Source organism: Bombina bombina, chromosome 9, assembly GCF_027579735.1.
Source record: "Bombina bombina isolate aBomBom1 chromosome 9, aBomBom1.pri, whole genome shotgun sequence".
Taxonomy (NCBI): Eukaryota; Metazoa; Chordata; class Amphibia; order Anura; family Bombinatoridae; genus Bombina; species Bombina bombina.
In genome coordinates this window covers 190,784,896-190,800,815 of record NC_069507.1, presented here as the reverse complement: position 1 = coordinate 190,800,815, position 15,920 = coordinate 190,784,896, and positions in this window count along the sequence as shown.

The window sequence follows — 15,920 nt, the reverse complement described above, 5'->3', positions numbered from 1 at the left end:
TTTAGCAGACAGTAACTAAAATCGATTGCTGTTTCCACATAGGACTGTTGAGATGAAGTAACTTCAGTTGGGGGAAACAGTTAGCAGACTTTTCTGCTTAAGGTATGACTAGCCATATTTCTAACAAGACTGTGTAATGCTGGAAGGCTGTCATTTCCCCTCATGGGGACCGGTAAGCCATTTTCTTAGTCAAACAAACAGTATAAAGGGCTGAATATGGGCTAAAAAACTGGTAGACATTTTTATGGGCTAAATCGATTGCTTTATTTGGGCATATTATTCAGATTTAGGCTGACAATTTGCATTTATAATCTTGGGGAACGTTTATAAAATGGCAGGCACTGTGTTAGACACCTTTTCCAGTCAGGGGGCCTTTCTAGTTATAGACTGAGCCTCATTTTCGCGCCATTACTGCGCAGTTGTTTTTTGAGAGCAGGGCATGCAGATGCATGTGTGAGGATCTAAAAATCACTGGAAAAGCTTCTAGAAGGCGTCAATTGGTATCGTATTCCCCTCTGGGCTTGGTTGGGTCTCAGCAAAGACTATAGCTGGGACTGTATAGGGGTTAAATTTAAAAACGGCTCCGGTTCCGTTATTTTAAGGGTTAAAGCTCTGAAATTTGGTGTGCAATATTTTTAATGCTTTAAGACACTGTGGTGAAATTTTGGTAATTTTTGAACAATTCCTTCATACTTTTTCACATATTCAGTAATAAAGTGTTTTCTGTTTGAAATTTAAAGGGACAGTAACGGTTTTGTTTTAAAAAAATATTTGTGCTTTGTTGACAAGTTTAAGCCTGTTTAACATGTCTGTACCTTCAGATAAGCTATGTTCTATATGTATGAAAGCCAATGTGTCTCCCCATTTAAATTTATGTGATAATTGTGCCATAGCGTCCAAACAAAGTAAGGACAGTACTGCCACAGATAATGAAATTGCCCAAGATGATTCCTCAAATGAGGGGAGTAAACATGATACTACATCATCTCCTACTGTGTCTACACCAGTTTTGCCCACGCAGGAGGCCCCTAGTACATCTAGTGCGCCAATGCTTATTACCATGCAACAATTAACGGCTGTAATGGATAGCTCCATAGCAAATATTTTATCCAAAATGCCTACTTATCAGAGAAAGCGCGATTGCTCTGTTTTAAACACTGAAGAGCAAGAGGGCGCTGATGATAATTGTTCTGTCATACCCTCACACCAATCTGAAGGGGCCATGAGGGAGGTTTTGTCAGATGGAGAAATCTCAGATTCAGGAAAAATTTCTCATCAAGCTGAACCTGATGTTGTGACATTTAAATTTAAATTAGAACATCTCCGCGCACTGCTTAAGGAGGTGTTATCTACTCTGGATGATTGTGACAACTTGGTCATTCCAGAGAAATTATGCAAGATGGACAAGTTCCTAGAGGTTCCGGTGCCCCACGACGCTTTTCCTATACCCAAGCGGGTGGCGGACATAGTAAATAAGGAGTGGCAAAAGCCCGGCATACCTTTTGTTCCCCCCCCTATATTTAAGAAATTATTTCCTATGGTCGACCCCAGAAAGGACTTATGGCAGACAGTCCCTAAGGTCGAGGGGGCAGTTTCTACTCTAAACAAACGCACTACTATTCCTATCGAAGATAGTTGTGCTTTCAAAGATCCTATGGATAAAAAATTGGAAGGTTTGCTTAAAAAGATTTTTGTACAGCAAGGCTACCTTCTACAACCAATTTCATGCATTGTTCCTGTCACTACGGCAGCATGGTTCTGGTTCGAGGAACTAGAAAAGTCGCTCAGTAGAGAAACTCCATATGAGTAGGTTATGGACAGAGTTCACGCACTTAAATTGGCTAACTCTTTTATTTTAGATGCCGCTTTGCAATTAGCTAGATTAGCGGCGAAAAATTCAGGGTTTGCTATCGTGGCGCGCAGAGCGCTTTGGCTAAAGTCTTGGTCAGCGAATGTGTCATCCAAGACAAAATTGCTTAACATCCCTTTCAAAGGTAAAACTTTATTTGGACCTGAATTGAAAGAGATTATTTCAGACATCACTGGGGGAAAGGGCCACGCCCTTCCACAGGATAGGTCTTTTAAGGCTAAAAATAAGTCTAATTTTCGTCCCTTTCGCAGAAACGGACCGGCCTCTAATTCTGCATCCTCTAAGCAAGAGGGTAATGCCTCACAACCCAAACCAGCCTGGAAACCAATGCAAGGCTGGAACAAGGGTAAGCAGGCCAAGAAGCCTGCCACTGCTAACAAAACAGCATGAAGGAGTAGCCCCCCGATCCGGGACCGGATCTAGTGGGGGGCAGACTCTCTCTCTTTGCTCAGGCTTGGGCAAGAGATGTTCAGGATCCTTGGGCGCTAGAAATAGTTTCTCAAGGTTATCTCCTGGAATTCAAGGAACTACCCCCAAGGGGAAGGTTCCACATGTCTCACTTATCCTCAAACCAAATAAAGGGACAGGCATTCTTACATTGTGTAGAAGACCTGTTAAAGATGGGAGTGATACACCCAGTTCCAATAAAGGAATAAGGAATGGGATTTTGTTCCAATCTGTTCGTAGTTCCCAAAAAAGAGGGAACGTTCAGACCAATTTTGGATTTGAAGATCCTGAACAGATTTCTCAGGGTACCATCGTTCAAGATGGAAACCATTCGAACGATTCTACCCACCGTCCAGGAAGGTCAATTTGTGACTACCGTGGATCTGGAGGATGCGTATCTACATGTTCCTATCCACGGGGAGCATCATCGGTTCCTGGGGTTCGCTTTTCTGGACGGGCATTACCAGTTTGTGGCCCTCCCGTTCGGATTAGCCACTGCTCCAAGGATTTTCGCAGAGGTGCTGGGGTCCCTTCTAGCGGTTCTAAGACCGAGGGGCATTGCAGTGGTGCCTTACTTGGACGACATTCTGATACAAGCGTCGTCCCTGTCAAAAGCAAAGGCTCATACGGACATCGTTCTAGCCTTTCTCAGATCTCACGGATGGAAGGTGAACAAAGAAAAAAGTTATCTGTCTCCGTCGACAAGAGTTCCCTTCTTGGGAACAATAATAGATTCCTTAGAAATGAGGATTTTTCTGACAGAGGTCAGAAAATCAAAACTTCTAAGCTCTTGTCAAGTGCTTCATTCTGTTCCTCGTCCTTCCATAGCGCAGTGCATGGAAGTAGTAGGATTGATGGTTGCAACAATGGACATAGTTCCTTTTGCACAAGTTCATCTAAGACCATTACGGCTGTGCATGCTCAGACAGTGGAATAGGGATTATACAGACTTGTCTCCAATGATTCAAGTAGATCAAAAGACCAGAGATTCACTCCGTTGGTGGCTGACCCTGGACCATCTGTCCCAGGGAATGAGCTTCCGCAGACCAGAGTGGGTCATTGTCACGGCCGACGCCAGTCTAGTGGGCTGGGGCGCGGTCTGGGAATCCCTGAAAGCTCAGGGTCTGTGGTCTCGGGAGGAGTCTCTTCTCCCGATAAACATTCTGGAGCTGAGAGCGATATTCAATGCTCTCAGAGCTTGGCCTCAACTAGCAAAGGCCAAATTCATAAGGTTCCAATCAGACAGCGTGACGACCGTTGCATATATCAATCATCAGGGGGGAACAAGGAGTTCCCTGGCGATGAAAGAAGTGACCAAAATAATTCAATGGGCGGAGGATCACTCCTGCCACTTGTCTGCGATCCGCATCCCGGGAGTGGAGAATTGGGAGGCGGATTTTCTGAGTCGTCAGACATTCCATCCGGGGGAGTGGGAACTCCATCCGGAAATCTTTGCCCAAATAACTCAATTATGGGGCATTCCGGACATGGATCTGATGGCGTCTCGTCAGAACTTCAAGGTTCCTTGCTACGGGTCCAGATCCAGGGATCCCAAGGCGACTCTAGTAGATGCACTAGTAGCACCTTGGACCTTCAACCTAGCTTATGTATTTCCACCGTTTCCTCTCATTCCCAGGCTGGTAGCCAGGATCAATCAGGAGAGGGCCTCTGTGATCTTGATGGCTCCTGCGTGGCCATGCAGGACTTGGTATGCAGACCTGGTGAATATGTCATCGGATCCACCATGGAAGCTACCTTTGAGACAGGACCTTCTTGTTCAGGGTCCATTCGAACATCCAAATCTGGTCTCCCTCCAGCTGACGGCTTGGAGATTGAACGCTTGATTCTATCGAAGCGTGGGTTTTCAGATTCTGTTGTAGATACTCTGGTTCAGGCCAGAAAACCTGTAACTAGAAAAATTTACCATAAAATATGGAAAAAATATATCTGTTGGTGTGAATCCAAAGGATTCCCATGGAATAAGATAAAAATTCCTAAGATTCTCTCCTTTCTACAAGAAGGTTTGGAGAGAGGATTATCTGCGGGTTCTCTAGGGGGGCAGATCTCTGCTTTGTCTGTCTTACTGCACAAAAGACTGGCAGCTGTGCCAGATGTTCAAGCATTTGTTCGGGCTCTGGTTGGGATCAAGCCTGTTTACAGACCTTTGACTCCTCCCTGGAGTCTAAATCTAGTTCTTTCGGTTCTTCAGGGGGTTCCGTTTGAGCCTTTGCATTCCGTGGATATTAAGTTGCTATCTTGGAAAGTTTTGTTTTTAGTTGCAATTTCTTCTGCTAGAAGAGTTTCAGAGTTATCTGCTCTGCGGTGTTCTCCGCCCTATCTGGTGTTCCATGCAGATAGGGTGGTTTTGCGTACTGAGCCTGGTTTTCTTCCTAAGGTTGTTTCTAACAAAAATATTAACCAGGAGATAGTTGTACCTTCTTTGTGTCCGAATCCAGTCTCAAAGAAGGAACGTTTGTTACACGGTTTGGACGTTGTCCGTGCTCTAGAGTTCTGTTTGGAGGCTACTAGGGATTTCAGACAAACATCTTCCTTGTTTGTTGTTTATTCTGGTAAAAGGAGAGGTCAAAAAGCGACTTCTACCTCTCTTTCCTTTTGGCTTAAAAGCATCATCCGATTGGCTTGTGAGGCTGCTGGACGGCAGCCTCCTGTGGGAGTCGCGGCTCGCTCCACTGGGGCTGTGGCTTCCGCGTGGGCCTTCGGGAATGGGGCTTCTGTTGACCGGATATGTGGGGCAGCGACTTGGTCTTCACTGCACACTTTTGCCGGATTTTGCAAGTTTGATGCTTTTGCTTCTTCGGGGGCTATTTTTGGGAGAGGGGTTTTGCAAGCTGTGGTGCCTTCCGTTTAGGTAACCTGATTTGCTCCCTCCCTTCATCCGTGTCCTAAAGCTTTGGTATTGGTTCCCACAAGTAAGGATGACGCCGTGGACCGGACACACCAATGTTGGAGAAAACAGAATTTATGCTTACCTGATAAATTACTTTCTCCAACGGTGTGTCCGGTCCACGGCCCGCCCTGGTTTTTTTAATCATGTCTGATGAATTATTTTCTCTAACTACAGTCACCACGGTACCATATGGTTTCTCCTATATATATTTCCTCCTGTCCGTCGGTCGAATGACTGGGGTGGGCGGAGCCTAGGAGGGACTATATGGCCAGCTTTGCTGGGACTCTTTGCCATTTCCTGTTGGGGAAGAGAATATCCCACAAGTAAGGATGACGCCATGGACCGGACACACCGTTGGAGAAAGTAATTTATCAGGTAAGCATAAATTCTGTTTTTCTCACAGAAGCTAAACTAAAGGTAATATCAGACGATGATAGAAAACTATTAAACTCCCAGATATCACATTTGGAGGTATCTTTAGCTATTAAAGACCTTAATAAAGGTAAGGCCCATGGCCCAGACGGTTTTCCAGGGGAGTATTACAAATTATTTAAGTCTTTTTTAATTCCACAGTTAACCGATGTTTGTAATCAGATCCTGGAGGGGCGCCCAATTCCCCCTGAACTACTAATGGCCAAGATTGTGGTAATCCCCAAACCGGGCAGAAATCCAAAATATTATTCGAACTACCGTCCCATTTCCCTTATCAACCAGGATCTCAAAATCTTTACCAAAATTCTTGCCAACCGTCTTAAAACAATATTGCCCCATCTGATTCATCCGGATCAGGTCGGTTTTATAAAGGATAGAGAAGTCCCAGATAATATCAGGCGCATGGTGGACTCCATACATTACTTAACTGAGTCCAAAACGCCTTCTCTGCTCCTTTCGTTGGACGTGGAGAAGGCGTTTGATAGAATTGATTGGAAATATCTATTACAAGTGCTACACAGCATGGGATTCAGAGGTCCTTTCATAACTGCAATTGAGATGATATATTCAAACCCCGCAGCGCAGGTAACGGCAACAGGATACAAGTCTAAAATCTTCCCCATCTTAAACGGAACTAGGCAGGGATGCCCCCTGTCACCCCTCCTGTTTGCCCTATGTATTGAGCCTTTGGCAGCACAGATAAGAGATTCCCCAGAAATTTCAGGATTCAAACTTAGATCCACTGAATATAAACTCATGTTGTTTGCAGATGACATTTTATTAACAGTCACTAAACCAATGATTTCCCTTCCAAATTTATATCAATTATTAGATAGATTTTCATCTATCTCAGGTTATAAGATTAACCTAGAAAAATGTGAAGTTCTTCCTATTCTTTTGCCACCCCACACCCGAAAGCTAATAGAGTTAAATTTCACCATGAAATGGGCCACCCACACTATTAAATATCTAGGCATACACCTAACAACCCAATTTAACCAACTGTTTAAATCTAATTACTTACCATTGTTTAAAGAGATCCGCCAAAACCTCCAACAATGGTCGCAATATTCCTTTTCCTGGTACGGACGAAAAGCTGCGGTTAAGATGAATATTCTGCCACGCTTATTATATCTTTTTAGGGCACTTCCAGTTAAAATACCACTCACAGAATTAGCACAGGTCCAATCAGATCTGATAAGATTTATCAGAGGGAAAAAATCCCCTAGAATTCCAGCAAAGATTTTGACGAGACACAGAGCTTTAGGGGGGATTGGGGTCCCCAACCTAATTGACTATTACAGGGCAGCGAGATTGGCTCAAACAGCACTTCTAGACAACCCCAATATCGATACTATTTGGCCAACTCTCGAAGCTGAAATGGGAGGCTGGAATCAACCAGCAGACATCATATGGGAAGAAGGGACACACACATTTACCACACAACAAGTCAAACCCCCCACTTTGGACTCCACACTGGTGTCTTGGAATAAAGTTGCCAAAATGACTAAGCTAAGACCAATGCATTCCAAAAATACGCCAATCAGATACCTTCTACCTCGAGATCAGCAATTACTAATAGACAAATGGTGTAATAAGGGCCTCTACAGAGTCGCTGATCTAATACATAATAATGTAATTTTAACATTCAATCAGATACAAGATAAAATTTCACCTCTAACATTAAACTGGTTCCTATACCTCCAGATATCATCAGCTCTTAGAGAATTTCAAAAGACCTATACAGTCCAGAACACCACAATACTAGAGACTATATGTAAGGCTCCACACAGAATGAAACATACCATTTTGAGGTTGTACTCAGCTATTCAATCAATCCACACACAGGTTAAATCTCAATTAATTTTAAATTGGGAAAGGGATTTGGGAGTGGAGCTGGACGCGGAGAAATGGAGTGACATCTTTAGTGAGATAGAGGACTGCTTAGTGCAGACCTAAGGGAAAATGCACGCAAAACTGCTTACAGATGGTATTTAACTCCACTACAGACGGCACACATGATCCCAACAAGGAATAGGTCATGCTATAGAGGATGCAATGCCCTAGGTACTTATACACACTTATGGTGGGAATGCGACAAAGTTAAACAGATTTGGGGCAATCTCTCTCTCCTGATAAGCTACACTCTAGATGTTAATATCCAACTCACCCAGGCACAGGCTCTACTCCATACTCGACTCCCTAGGTTCAATAAACCAATAAACACATATATTAAGATTTTGTGTACAGTTACAAGATCCTGTATAGCCAAATACTGGAAAACGGGATCCCTTACATGGCAGGAAGTATTGAATAAAATTAAGACGACATACTCTATGTGTGATTCAGCATCCTGGATTCTAGATAACAAGGAGGAAGTGGACAAAATCTGGTTTTACTGGATACTAAAGGGGGGTCCAACATCACTTACAACTCCACATAAGGAACAGATTTCAATCCTACTGTTAATGCTCTAAACCCGTATCACCTATGGAAAGATACTGTATACACTCTTAACTGAAATGTTATAAAGAATGTAATACCTACTGATTCATACATGTTGTACCTTTGTATTATTTTCTTTTTTTTTTTTCCTCAGTGATTTTTGATCACGTTTTTTCTTTTTCTCTTTTTTCCTCTAAGTTTGATGTTTATTATTCCAATGTACAATTGTTAATGTACTGAAAATATTGTCCAATAAAAACATAAATAATTATATCAAGGAGTTACAAAGAGCATTTATTAAAGCTGCAGCATAGCTCTTTATAGTGGATATTATCCATATAGAAAGGCTGTATTTATATTACAGTCTACATATCTTTACGGTCCAAAATTGACCTCACATACATATAATCCCCTTGATTTATACTCGGGTAGCTACATTGGGGGTCTAAAAGCCCCCATTAGACATTGGGTCATTTTTTTTGAAAGGCTATATTGCTTTGCTGGGTATTACTATGAGGTTTGCTTTATATAGCTCAGTACCTTTTCCTTTATATATTTAGATAATGGCTGATAGATAACACTCTAGTAATTTTTTTTGGTATAAGAGTATATATATATATATATATATATATATATATATATATAGCCCTGTGACTATACTTCCCATAACAGTGGCTCCGCCCTCCCCCAGATTTTGTTTACCGATTAAACAAAGGAACACAGATTCCATAGTACTTTTCTGTGATACCTATTATATATTTATATCAATATTGCAGCCATTAATAAACCCTCCCTTATTTTATCTACTACTTCCTCTATATTGATTAATCTGAGTAACTAGGCCCACAGGGGACCATATTTGATCTAAGGGGAATAGATACTAAAGAATATAAATAAAAATGAGGTTTCACTTTTATAATTCAATTTACAATGTAGACTATTAGTTCAAGCAAGGCTACTGATGCAAGATTTTTTTTCTGATTTGCCTACAAGTTAGTGACATGTTAATTTTGTGTGGCTATGATATTTGATGTTAGGTTAAATTTTCTTACAGTTAACATGAGGACTATTGTGTTATATACTCTTATTTGTTTATTCTGGTTCTTTAATCTACTATAACATGTCCCTTGAGAATAATGGAAATTGAATTTTCAATGTATATTATATATATGTTTTGAAAACCTCAAAAAAAAATGTAATAAAAAAAATCAAAACTCCATATTTTGTCTTGTAAATCTCCTTTTTTCGACAAAACTGTAGTCTACCTCATTACTGTACGTTAGGTCAATGTAAACAAGTTCTGAATGTCTGCGTGTCTGCTAGAGCAGTGTTTTTCAACCAGTGTGCCGTGAGAGATCCTCAGGTGTGCCACGGCAGACTGACAACAGTGTGACATATTTTTTAAACTTTGCTTGTTTTTTACTCCCAGTGCAGGGGTAGTTTGTAGGAGGCATGGCATAACAGCACAATACATACAGTATGTGTGTGTTTGTGTGTGTGTGTGTGTGTGTTGTATGTGTATATATATATATATATATATATATATGCTGTATTAGGCTACAATGTGTGATTTTTTTTAAATTTTGGGATGGTGGTGTGCCACAGGATTTTTTAATGTAAAAAAGTGTGCCACAGCAAAAAAAAGGTTAAAAATCACTGTGCTAGAGTGTCTATATGTGAATCCTTATGTGTGAGTGTGTGTTTCAGTGTTTGTGTTTTACTACCTTTACAACATCTCCAAGTTTGACTATACTTAAGAATAAAGTGTGATCAATGGTTAAGTAAGGGACCCCAAAATTTCTAGTGGCAGCCCTGGTTTCACACCACCTAGAGAGAGGCCAAAGAGCAAAATCTGTAACCTAGGTTTTCTTTAAAATGCTACAAATCAAATAGTTGGTTAATAACCAAGAACAAGGTTTCAGAGTTTGCCCTATCTAAGGAGCATGAACAAACAAATTGTGTGAAAAATAAGGTTTACAGTTTCTTTAAACAGTTAACAGGGTTATAAATCTCATAGAAGCTGCACCGAGGTGATACTTCGCCAGAGAACAGGGTAACAATGTTATTGAGCTGGTTGTTCGTTCATGCGAGTGCGCTTTTCTCTGTGTATATTAAGTCTCCCTAAGAGAAAAAGGGGCAACCAGACATGGACTCCTTGCTCTGTATGCTTAGATGAATATGGCTACACCTCACTGACGAGTCCCAATGAAGACCAAAACGATCATCTGGGGGTGCTGTGTTCCTTGTTCAGAGAGGAATTGCCTGGTATTTCGGCGCTGGACTGACCGCAATAGGCGTTATCAGACTGATATACTACAGGAATGTTCTACTCTGTGAAAAGCATTACTGGGCTAAAAAGAAGCTGCAACCAGGTAGTAAATTGCTATATAAAACAGGCTAACAATGGTATTGAGCTGGTTGTTCATTCCTGTGAAGTGCTCTTCTCTCTGTATATCTTATAGAACTCAAAGCCTGTTTTCTACCACCACAATCAGTTTATTCCTAACCATGCTGTCCAGATCCCCCTAACAGCAATCAAAGGACCATTCAATACAGTACAATTGCATAATAAAACAATGCAGTTACACTTCTGAATTTCAAACAGATTTTCTGCCAAAATGTATTTTTTCCTTATTTGCCATCCCCCTGTATCATGTGACAGCCATCAGCCAGTCACAGACTAGTATATGTATACCAAGTAAAACTTGTAGAAATGCTCAGTAGGAGCGGTTACATCAGAAAGGGTCTATATAAAGACACTGCAAAATTAGATAATGGAAGTAAATTGAAAAAGTCTTAAAACTGCATGCTCTGGATAATTAAATATTTTTTACTTTAGTGTCCCTTTAATCCTGACTTCACAGCCCACTATCAACAAAATTAACCCTAACTGTATTGACCTGGACCCCCACTATAATTCATGATAACCTCAAAATGACCTAGAACCACACATTTACCTCTATTAAGCTGGTATGTAAATAACCCTAATCATGATTTGCCAAATCCACCCCACCAAAATGAACTCTAACCATAGCTTTTTTACCCCAGCACAATTAAACCTGTGCTGATCTGGAACCAGAGGCCTGGTAGGCTCCATTTTGACAGCCCTCCCATTTATAATCCAAGTTAGTTAAAATGATTAACCAATATGAATTAAGAAATCTATAAATAAAAAAGGAGGAACCCATAACTAATTTAGAATATATTGTGGGACTTTAAAAAGTACCTTGGTGCAGAGGGTGGTACACCCTGAAGATCCAAAACGATTAAATAAATAATGCCAAGTAAAATGTTTATTTTAATGGAAATGGAATTTTTAAGTGTATAAATGTTCTGCATTGCGTTAACCCCCCCATGCTGAACTTTAATGTGCTATTGTACTGAACCTCCTTACACAAAAACAAGTGTCGTCTTGAACATCATCATTCTGATTCTGATGATTCCTCTGGTTCAGAGGATTCTGTCTCAGAGGTTGATGCTGATAAATCTTCATATTTATTTAAAATGGAATTTATTCGTTCTTTACTTAAAGAAGTACTAATTGCTTTAGAAATAGAGGATTCTGGTCCTCTTGATACTAATTCTAAACGTTTAGATAAGGTATTTAAAGCTCCTGTGGTTATTCCAGAAGTTTTTCCTGTTCCTAATGCTATTTCTGCAGTAATTTCCAAAGAATGGGATAATTTGGGTAATTCATTTACTCCTTCTAAACGTTTTAAGCAATTATATCCTGTGCCGTCTGACAGATTAGAATTTTGGGACAAGATCCCTAAAGTTGATGGGGCTATTTCTACCCTTGCTAAACGTACTACTATTCCTACGTCAGATGGTACTTCGTTTAAGGATCCTCTAGATAGGAAAATTGAGGCCTTTCTAAGAAAAGCTTATCTGTGTTCAGGTAATCTTCTTAGACCTGCTATATCTTTGGCTGATGTTGCTGCAGCTTCAACTTTTTGGTTGGAAACTTTAGCGCAACAAGTAACACATCGTGATTCTCATGATATTATTATTCTTCTTTAGCATGCTAATAATTTTATCTGTGATGCCATTTTTGATATTATCAGAGTTGATGTCAGGTTTATGTCTCTAGCTATTTTAGCTAGAAGAGCTTTATGGCTTAAAACTTGGAATGCTGATATGGCTTCTAAATCAACTTTACTTTCCATTTCTTTCCAGGGTAACAAATTATTTGGTTCTCAGTTGGATTCCATTATTTCAACTGTTACTGGTGGGAAAGGAACTTTTTTACCACAGGATAAAAAATCTAAAGGTAAAAACAGGGCTAATAATCGTTTTCGTTCCTTTCGTTTCAACAAAGAACAAAAGCCTGATCCTTCATCCTCAGGAGCAGTTTCAGTTTGGAGACCATCTCCAGTGTGGAATAAATCCAAGCCAGCTAGAAAGGCAAAGCCTGCTTCTAAGTCCACATGAAGGTGCGGCCCTCATTCCAGCTCAGCTGGTAGGGGGCAGGTTACGTTTTTTCAAGGAAATTTGGATCAATTCTGTTCACAATCTTTGGATTCAGAGCATTGTTTCAGAAGGGTACAGAATTGGTTTCAAGTTGAGACCTCCTGCAAAGAGATTTTTTCTTTCCCGTGTCCCAGTAAATCCAGTAAAAGCTCAAGCATTTCTGAAATGTGTTTCAGATCTAGAGTTGACTGGAGTAATTATGCCAGTTCCAGTTCCGGAACAGGGGATGGGGTTTTATTCAAATCTCTTCATTGTACCAAAGAAGGAGAATTCTTTCAGACCAGTTCTGGATCTAAAAATATTGAATCGTTATGTAAGGATACCAACGTTCAAGATGGTAACTGTAAGGACTATCTTACCTTTTGTTCAGCAAGGGAATTATATGTCCACAATAGATTTACAGGATGCATATCTGCATATTCCGATTCATCCAGATCATTATCAGTTCCTGAGATTCTCGTTTCTGGACAAGCATTACCAGTTTGTGGCTCTGCCGTTTGGCCTAGCTACAGCTCCAAGAATTTTTACAAAGGTTCTCGGTGCCCTGCTGTCTGTAATCAGAGAACAGGGTATTGTGGTATTTCCTTATTTGGACGATATCTTGGTACTTGCTCAGTCTTTACATTTAGCAGAATCTCATACGAATCGACTTGTGTTGTTTCTTCAAGATCATGGTTGGAGGATCAATTTACCAAAAAGTTCTTTGATTCCTCAGACAAGGGTAACCTTTCTGGGTTTCCAGATGGATTCAGTGTCCATGACTCTGTCTTTAACAGACAAGAGACGTCTAAAGTTGATTACAGCTTGTCGAAACCTTCAGTCACAATCATTCCCTTCGGTAGCCTTATGCATGGAAATTCTAGGTCTTATGACTGCTGCATCGGACGCGATCCCCTTTGCTCGTTTTCACATGCGACCTCTTCAGCTCTGTATGCTGAAGCAATGGTGCAAGGATTACACGAAGATATCTCAATTAATATCTTTAAAACCGATTGTTCGACACTCTCTAACATGGTGGACAGATCACCATCGTTTAATTCAGGGGGCTTCTTTTGTGCTTCCGACCTGGACTGTAATTTCAACAGATGCAAGTCTCACAGGTTGGGGAGCTGTGTGGGGATCTCTGACGGCACAAGGAGTTTGGGAATCTCAGGAGGTGAGATTACCGATCAATATTTTGGAACTCCGTGCAATTTTCAGAGCTCTTCAGTTTTGGCCTCTTCTGAAGAGAGAATCGTTCATTTGTTTTCAGACAGACAATGTCACAACTGTGGCATACATCAATCATCAAGGAGGGACTCACAGTCCTCTGGCTATGAAAGAAGTATCTCGAATTTTGGTTTGGGCGGAATCCAGCTCCTGTCTAATCTCTGCGGTTCATATCCCAGGTGTAGACAATTGGGAAGCGGATTATCTCAGTCGCCAAACGTTGCATCCGGGCAAATGGTCTCTTCACCCAGAGGTATTTCTTCAGATTGTTCAAATGTGGGAACTTCCAGAAATAGATCTGATGGCGTCCCATCTAAACAAGAAACTTCCCAGGTATCTGTCCAGATCCCGGGATCCTCAGGCGGAAGCAGTGGATGCATTATCACTTCCTTGGAAGTATCATCCTGCCTATATCTTTCCGCCTCTAGTTCTTCTTCCAAGAGTAATCTCCAAGATTCTGAAGGAATGCTCGTTTGTTCTGCTGGTAGCTCCGGCATGGCCTCACAGGTTTTGGTATGCGGATCTTGTCCGGATGGCCTCTTGCCAACCGTGGACTCTTCCGTTAAGACCAGACCTTCTGTCACAAGGTCCTTTTTTCCATCAGGATCTGAAATCCTTAAATTTAAAGGTATGGAGATTGAACGCTTGATTCTTGGTCAAAGAGGTTTCTCTGACTCTGTGATTAATACTATGTTACAGGCTCGTAAATCTGTATCTCGAGAGATATATTATAGAGTCTGGAAGACTTATATTTCTTGGTGTCTTTCTCATCATTTTTCCTGGCATTCTTTTAGAATACCGAGAATTTTACAGTTCCTTCAGGATGGTTTAGATAAGGGTTTGTCCGCAAGTTCTTTGAAAGGACAAATCTCTGCTCTTTCTGTTCTTTTTCACAGAAAGATTGCTATTCTTCCTGATATTCATTGTTTTGTACAAGCTTTGGTTCGTATAAAACCTGTCATTAAGTCAATTTCTCCTCCTTGGAGTTTGAATTTGGTTCTGGGAGCTCTTCAAGCTCCTCCGTTTGAACCTATGCATTCATTGGACATTAAATTACTTTCTTGGAAAGTTTTGTTCCTTTTGGCCATCTCTTCTGCCAGAAGAGTTTCTGAATTATCTGCTCTTTCTTGTGAGTCTCCTTTTCTGATTTTTCATCAGGATAAGGCGGTGTTGCGAACTTCTTTTGAATTTTTACCTAAAGTTGTGAATTCCAACAACATTAGTAGAGAAATTGTGGTTCCTTCATTATGTCCTAATCCTAAGAATTCTAAGGAGAAATCGTTGCATTCTTTGGATGTTGTTAGAGCTTTGAAATATTATGTTGAAGCTACGAAATCTTTCCGTAAGACTTCTAGTCTATTTGTTATCTTTTCCGGTTCTAGAAAAGGCCAGAAAGCTTCTGCCATTTCTTTGGCATCTTGGTTGAAATCTTTAATTCATCTTGCCTATGTTGAGTCGGGTAAAACTCCGCCTCAGAGAATTACAGCTCATTCTACTAGGTCAGTTTCTACTTCCTGGGCGTTTAGGAATGAAGCTTCGGTTGACCAGATCTGCAAAGCAGCAACTTGGTCCTCTTTGCATACTTTTACTAAATTCTACCATTTTGATGTATTTTCTTCTTCTGAAGCAGTTTTTGGTAGAAAAGTACTTCAGGCAGCGGTTTCAGTTTGAATCTTCTGCTTATGTTTTTTGTTAAACTTTATTTTGGGTGTGGATTATTTTCAGCAGGAATTGGCTGTCTTTATTTTATCCCTCCCTCTCTAGTGACTCTTGTGTGGAAAGATCCACATCTTGGGTAGACATTATCCCATACGTCACTAGCTCATGGACTCTTGCTAATTACATGAAAGAAAACATAATTTATGTAAGAACTTACCTGATAAATTCATTTCTTTCATATTAGCAAGAGTCCATGAGGCCCGCCCTTTTTTTGTGGTGGTTATGATTTTGTATAAAGCACAATTATTCCAATTCCTTATTTTATATGCTTTCGCACTTTTTTATCACCCCACTTCTTGGCTATTCGTTAAACTGAATTGTGGGTGTGGTGAGGGGTGTATTTATAGGCATTTTGAGGTTTGGGAAACTTTGCCCCTCCTGGTAGGAATGTATATCCCATACGTCACTAGCTCATGGACT